At 41.4% G+C, this 7,500-nt stretch overlaps 1 protein-coding gene across 5 annotated transcripts in view; it reads left to right on the plus strand.

Annotated features, from left to right (window-relative positions):
• The window catches only part of LOC136826871 (SET and MYND domain-containing protein 4-like), a 111,498-nt gene that overhangs the window by 46,512 nt on the left and 57,486 nt on the right, over positions 1-7,500 (plus strand). For 3 of the 5 annotated variants that reach the window (XR_010849724.1, XM_067084388.1, XM_067084387.1), the window contains exon 2: positions 6,019-7,274. The exons of the other annotated variants lie outside the window; for them this stretch is intronic. The gene's annotated coding sequence lies outside the window, so the exon portion shown is untranslated. The remainder of the gene's footprint in view (positions 1-6,018; positions 7,275-7,500) is intronic. 5 annotated transcript variants of the gene reach the window in all.

A 7,500-nucleotide genomic window follows, 5' to 3' on the forward strand; every position in this document is an offset into this window, starting at 1 on the left:
ATATATATATAATTGTTTTCTAACAAATGACATCCATTCTAGAGAGACAGAAAATGGTATGATATCTAAGAAGTTTATTTTGAAACAGCAATATAAAACGCTTATCAGAAGCTTAGAACAGAATACCCGTTTTCTGTCACTATCTTGAATGGATGTAATTTGTTGGAAAAACAAATATTTTATGTATAATATGTATTTGGACACGTTTCATAAGTGGGAGAAGCCCCATCCACCTGACCATACTGTTCGCGGACAAAATGAGAAATTTGTCCATTGTCAGACTCCACGCTTTGTCTTGCATGCATCGCTAAGAGTATGTAGAGTGCTTTGAGCAGACTCCAGACTGGCTAGGGTGAGCAACGTACACTACTGCCGGGCATCCGAATGTGACAAAGATTGATGCAGGTATTGTATATGAAAAGCAAAATATATATACATACACACACACACACACACACATATATATATATATATATATATATATATATATATATAATCATGAAGCTACAAATGTATTAATATCGAAATTCACCTTTACCTCGGTATATCTCCGTTGAAATTGTCGCGAAGGGGAATTTATATAAGTGATAAATGAATTGGAGATACGATGAGGACCGCAGACCCGCGTGAAAGCCTATTCAGCGACTCAGTTGTATCGTGAAGTGAGCCATCAAGAGAAATTATAAGTCTCTTGCCGAGATATCGTACTGTTTTTCCGTCGTGAGCGGGGAAAGTGTACTAGCCTCGACAATGACCCACCTCCGCCATGACAGTTCATTGGTACGTTTGGAACATGCAGCTCTTGTTATGAAATTTTTATCACACCGTGATTTATATACAATCATGAAGCTACAAATGTCGCTTAATATCGAAATTCACGCTACCGGTATATCTCCGTTGGAGGTATGCTTGAAGGGAATTTATATAAGTGATAAATGAATTGGAATGCATTGAGGACGAACCACGCGACAACCTATTCAGCTCAGTTAAATAAACCATTGAGCCGTAAAGGTATAAGTCTCTTGCCGAGATGTCGTACTGTTTTTACCCGTCGTGAGCGGGGAAAGTGTACTAGCCTCGACAATGACCTACCTCCGCCATGACAGTTCATTGGTACGTTTGGAACACGCAGCTCTTGTTATGAAATTTTCATCACACCGTGATTTATATACAATCATGAAGCTACAAATGTCGCTTAATATCGAAATTCACGCTACCTCGGTATATCTCCGTTGGAGAATTGTCGCCGAAGGGGAATTTATATAAGTGATAAATGAATTGGAATCGTGGGGACACGAACCCGCGACAGCCTGTTAGCGACTCCAGTTACGGCGTAAACCATTGAGCCATCGAGAAGTATAAGTCTCTTGCGGAGATGTCATTACTGTTTTTACCGTCGTGGCGGGGAAAGTGTACTAGCCTCGACAATGACCACCCTCCGCCATGACAGTTCATTGGTACGTTTGGAACACGCAGCTCTTGTTATGAAATTTTTATCACACCGTGATTTATATACAATCATGAAGCTACAAATGTCGCTTAATATCAAAATTCACGCTACCTCAGTATATCTCCGTTGGAGAATTGTCGCCGAGGAATTTATATAAGTGATAAATGAATTGGAATCGTGGGGACCACGAACCAGCGACAACCTATTCAAGCGACTCCAGTTGGCGTAAACCATTGAGCCATCCAAAGAGGGGTATAAGTCTCTTGCGAGATGTCGATACTGTTTTACCACGTCGTGGCGGGGAAAGTGTACTAACTTCGACAATGACCACCTCCGCCACTGACAGTTCATTGATGCGTTGGAACCTGCAGCTCTTGTTATGAAATTTTCATGCACATTGATTTATATGCAATCATGAAGCTACAAATAACCAAGCAATATCGAAATTCCACCTTCACCTCGGTATATCTCCGTTGAAATTGTCGCCGAAGAAATTTATATAAGTGATAAATGAATTGGAATCGTGGGGACGAGACCAGCGGCAAGCCTATTCAGTGACTCCAGTTGGCGTAAACCATTGAGCCATCAAGAGGGTATAAGTCTCGCGAGGATATCGTACTGTTTTTACCCGTCGTGGCGAGGAAAGTGTACTAACCTCGACAGTAACCCACCTCCCGCCATGACAGTTCGATGGTACGTTTGGAACGCAGCTCTTGTTATGAAATTTTCATCACCGTGATTTTATATACAATCAGTAGGCTACAAATGTCGCTTAATATCGAAATTCCGCTACCTCGGTATATCCGTTGGAGAATTGTCGCCGAAGAATTTATATAAATAAATGAATTGGAATCGTGAGGACCACGAACCCGCTGACGAAAGCCTATTCAGCGACTCAGTTGGCGTAAACCATTGTTGAGCCATCCGAAGTATAAGTCTCTTGCCGAGATGTCGTCACTGTTTTTACCCGTCGTGGCCCAGGGAAAGTGTACTAGCCTCGACAATGACCCACCTCCGCCATGACAGTTCATTGGTACGTTTGGAACACGCAGCTCTTGTTATGAAATTTTCATCACACCGTGATTTATATACAATCATGAAGCTACAAATGTCGCTTAATATCGAAATTCACGCTACCTCGGTATATCTCCGTTGGAGAATTGTCGCCGAAGGGGAATTTATATAAGTAAATGAATTGGAATCGGTAGGGGACCACGAACCGGCAGCCAAGCCTATTCAGCGACTCCAGTTGGCGTAAACCATTGAGCCATCAAAGAGGTATAAGTCTCTTGCGAGATGTAAATTACTGTTTTACCGCGTCGTGGTAAGTGTAGCCTCGACAACAGCCCACCTCCATGCTGACAGTTCATTGGTACGTTTGGAACCGCGCAGCTCTTGTTGTAAATTTTTCGTCACACCGTGATTTATATACAATCATGAAGCTGCAAATGTCGGCAATATCGGGGAAATTCACGCTACCTGGTATATCTCCGTTTGGAGATTGTGCTTGAAGGAATTTATATAAGTGATAAATGGTGGAATCGTGGGGACAGACCGCGGCAACCTGATGGCGACTCCAGTTGGCGTAAACCATTGAGCCATCAAGAGGTATAAGTCTCTTGCCCGAGGATGTGTACTGTTTTTACCAGTCGTAGTAGGAAAGTGTACTAGCCTCATTAATGACCCACCTCCGCCATGACAGTTCATTGATGCGTTTGGAACACGCGCTCTTGTTATAGAAATTTTCATCACCGTGATTTATATGCAATCATGAAGCTACAAATGTCGCCCAATATCGAAATTCACGCTACCTCGGTATATCTCGTTGTTGTCGCCCGAAGAGGAATTTATATAAGTGATAAATGAATTGGAATCGTGGGGACCGCGAACCAGCGACCAGCCTATTCAGCGAGATATGCAGTGGCGTGAATTTCGATGATGGCGACATTTGTAGCTTCATGATTTGTATATAAATCACGGTGTGATAGAAATTTCATAACAGGCTGCGTGTTCCAGAGCGTATAATGAACGTGAGGAAGGTCGTCGTCATCGTATACTTTCCCCGCTCACGGCGAGAATGCTGTCGCGTTTTGTGGCGTTCACCTCTTGATAACCAATGATTTGCGTCGGAAGTAAACGAATGACTTGATCGTTATCGCATATAAATTACGCTTCGTGACTGGTCCAACGAGTATACCGGCGGCGTGTTCGATATTGGCGACATTGGCAGCTTCATGTTGTATATAAATCACGGTGTGATGAAACTCATAACAAGTGAAATGACTGTCTCGTAACGGAGGTGAGTCGTGTCGAGCTGGCTCACGGCTCACATTTAATGCGCCTCTGGCTGGCGCTGCACCTGTGATAAACTCAATATTTCGTCGCTGGAAATAAGCTGAATAACGATCAACAGTCATTCAACTATTGTCACTTATGGCTTCGCTACCGACAATTAACAGTATACGAGCATGAGCTCGATGACCAGCATTTATGAACCCATGTAAACTCGGTGTGATGAGAAGGCTATAGCTGAAAGCTGCGTGGTGCCAATGAACTGTGGCGGTGGCTCATGTCGAGAGCTAATACTACATGCGACTGGGCGCAATGCGTTTATCTCGGCGAAGACATACTACTGTGATGGCTTTCAATAGTTTCGTCGCTGGTAAATGAATACATTATTCGGCCAGCATAAATTCGCTTAGAACGATCTCCAACGAAGATATACCGGAGCCAGCGTGTTTCGACTGCTGACATTCGTAACTTCGCGATGTATATAAATCACGGTGATCGAAACCTCGTAACAGAAGCTGCGTGTTCAACGACGCCAGTAACTGTCGTAGCGGAAGAGGTGAGTCATTGTCAGAAGACTGGCCTTTCGCTCGCGACGATGCTGTCTGTTGTCTGCGACAGCGTTTACCTCTTGATGGCTCAATGGTTCGTCAACAGGTAAGCGAATAGTAAATCGCGATTCATGTCCCACATTAATTCATTGTCACTTATATAAGTGGCGACAGTCTCCAGCGTGCGAAGGCCAACATTAATTTCGATGATGGCGACATTTCTTCAACTTCATGATTGTATATAAATCACGGTGATGAAAATTTTCGCAAGCAAACTGCGTGTTCAAACGGCAATGAAGACTGTCATGGCGGTAGAGTGTCGAGCTAGCTGCTACCCGGCTGATGCGACATCTCGACGAAGGTACTCTCTTGATAATGAACGTCGGCACTGAAGCTGAATAGGCTTCGTCAGCGATTCATATTTGCGATTCCAGTGTTGTCACTGCTCATTTACGCTAAACGACGATCCAACGAAATATACTACGGTAGCAACAATTTCGATGTTAGCGACATTTCAACTTCATGATTGTATATAAATCGCGGTGTGATGAAAATTTCATAACTGCGTGTTAAACTTGGCCAATGACTGTGCGTAACGAAGTGAGTCATTGTCGAGCAGCTACCCTTTCACGACTGGTGCGCTGTTACATTTATCTCGGCTGAAAGACTATACCCTGTTGATGACTCAATGTTCGATCAACTGGAAATAAGCAAACCGCTGATTCTTCCTCCCCACGATCATTCATTATCATATATAAATTCCTTCGTGACAGTGAAATGCCACCGAGCGTAATTTCGATATTAACGACATTCATAACTTCATGTTAACATAAATCACGGTAATGATAATTTCATCTGCTATATATGCTGCCTTATATTGCTGGGTATATGTAATACATGAATGAAAATATTTACTGGAAATACAGAGATCGTGAACATGAGGATTATAATATATTTATCACTGGAATCAAATTAACTTGATATCCATGGGATATATTCTTATAATTTTCTATTTCAAATGTTAGCTATTATATATAATACATGTTTCATCCGTATGTATGGTCATTTATTATATGAAATTATGATGTATATTGTCCTTGATCTTCAAGCATTATTTTATTTATTATAAATGTATGTTTTTCATTTTTTTTACATTAATTTGCCTGTCTGTCAATATTGTCATATCGTATTACTTCTCTTATTCGTTTTCCTCACTGGAATGCTGGGGGTAACTGTCAAGTAGACAGAAGAAGGTTGCAGGGTCCATTCTTTCATAACTTGAGAAGTTTATTGGTCCCCTCTGCAGTTCTCTTACAATGGTCCCATGACTTCCTGGAGCTTCCCTTTTCGTGAAACAGCTTTTACACCAATCCCCTTTACCCAGTGACCTTCTTTTCTTCACACATATGCCCATCAGTAAAGCACAGAGTGCCATTCGCTTTCTGTTCTTCTGGCTATGAGCCATGCTGCAATGTCATACTGTGCTCACCTCCACCCAGACTTTGGTGGGCCAAAAAAGGCCGTGTGGACAACAGACTTTTGTGTGTTTACAGATTTTGTCTGCCAACAGACTAAGTCTCCCAGACAGTCTGGTCGTGCGGATGGGGCTTTAGTTTAGTTCCATTGTTATCTTTGTTATTTTCATGTTTTTTTCTAATTATTGAAATTATTGATTTTAATGTATATTTCTCAAACTCAGGAGTAGTGTACTTAGACATTTCTCTTCAGGAGACCTAACAAATGAATAGATTTAAATGGGACAAAATGCGTACAAAAAGCTTCCATATCAAAAACACTTAGAGCCTCTCGTCATGGTTGCACTAGCCACTCAGTATTACCTATTCTGCCTCCCATCCCGGAAACTCCCCCTCTGCTGTCAGCCCAGTATATTTTAAAAGCTTCGCCACGTAGAAGAAGTGAGAATGCTTCCAGCGCAGTTTGTAGTGTTCCATCAATTCAAGCCTGTAAGTATGATGTAAAGCTTTGGCAGACATCGCATGCGGCGATTCCTTCTCAGAGCATCGATGATGATTCTTCAGGTGAAACGGATAAACAGGAGCAATGTAATTTTATTTCTTCCTTTTGTCATGATATAAAACCTTCCCATCCTGTGGAATTGCATGAAGTTGCTGACGGTGCTCACAGATTATGTTCTAACGGTTTAGGAAGTATGGATATTATGAAGGAAAACTTTAAAAAGAACATTTCTGCCAACCGTTACACGGAGATAGAGTCACATTTACTGGAAAAATCGGAAGGGATCTCTTTACCACCATTTGGAACCTAAAAAGATGCCCGACTATCTTGAACATCACAGTTTTTCAGTTCAAAATCTGAAGACGATTTGTATTTTTAATCAAGCTGATATTATTTAGAAATAGTAACCCAAATTAGCTTTGTATTACTATAACAAGCAGTTTGTCATCTCCAAATCCTCTAAAATTAATAGCCAGTGATTGTCGCAAAGAGGGTGTAAGCATTAAAGAATGGCAAACGCATACGAAGTGGTGTCAAAGGCTGATTTCAGAAATTTAGAAAACATGTCAAAGTGCTATGCAAGCCGTTCTGACTGTTTACTTGCTGAAGAAGAATATGAAAGTTGTCTCACTGACCTGAACCTGGCAACAGTATACTTAAATCTTCTGGAGGCAACAGCAAGAGGAAATAGAGAACAAGCGTGGTGCATAGAATTCTTGAAACAAGCAAAATCCAAATATCATGTTTCAAGTTCAGAGGCTAAGTTAACATTTTAAATCTTATTGAAAGGTTCAGCAAGTGCTTGAATTACTAGAACAGAATTTATTAGCAGATCTGTTATCAAGCCCTTTTCAAAACAAACTGTCAAACCGAAGAAGATGTCCCTGGTCTCATTCAGTCAGAACTGAAAAGTTGCAATGCAACTCTACCAAGACTAAGCAGTTCAGTTGGCCTGGTTTGCAGTTCCATTGAGGAGGTCAATCATTGCCCAAACGACATTAATCCTGGTAGTGCTTGCTAACTATTATAAATAATTACCCCATAACAGTAGTTTCCATGTATTGAAACAAAATATCGTTGGTTAAATAAAATTGGCAAGGTATGATGGTTTTGGCCAGAAGAATGAAGCCCATAAACATCTTCTTTTACAGGCATACGATTATGGGAAGGGCATTTCTTCTTTTAAAGGCATAGGAGTATGGGAAGGACAGCATAATTTGATAACTGCCACTC

The sequence above is a fragment of the Macrobrachium rosenbergii genome, chromosome 41 (assembly GCF_040412425.1).
Source record: "Macrobrachium rosenbergii isolate ZJJX-2024 chromosome 41, ASM4041242v1, whole genome shotgun sequence".
Lineage (NCBI taxonomy): Eukaryota > Metazoa > Arthropoda > Malacostraca > Decapoda > Palaemonidae > Macrobrachium > Macrobrachium rosenbergii.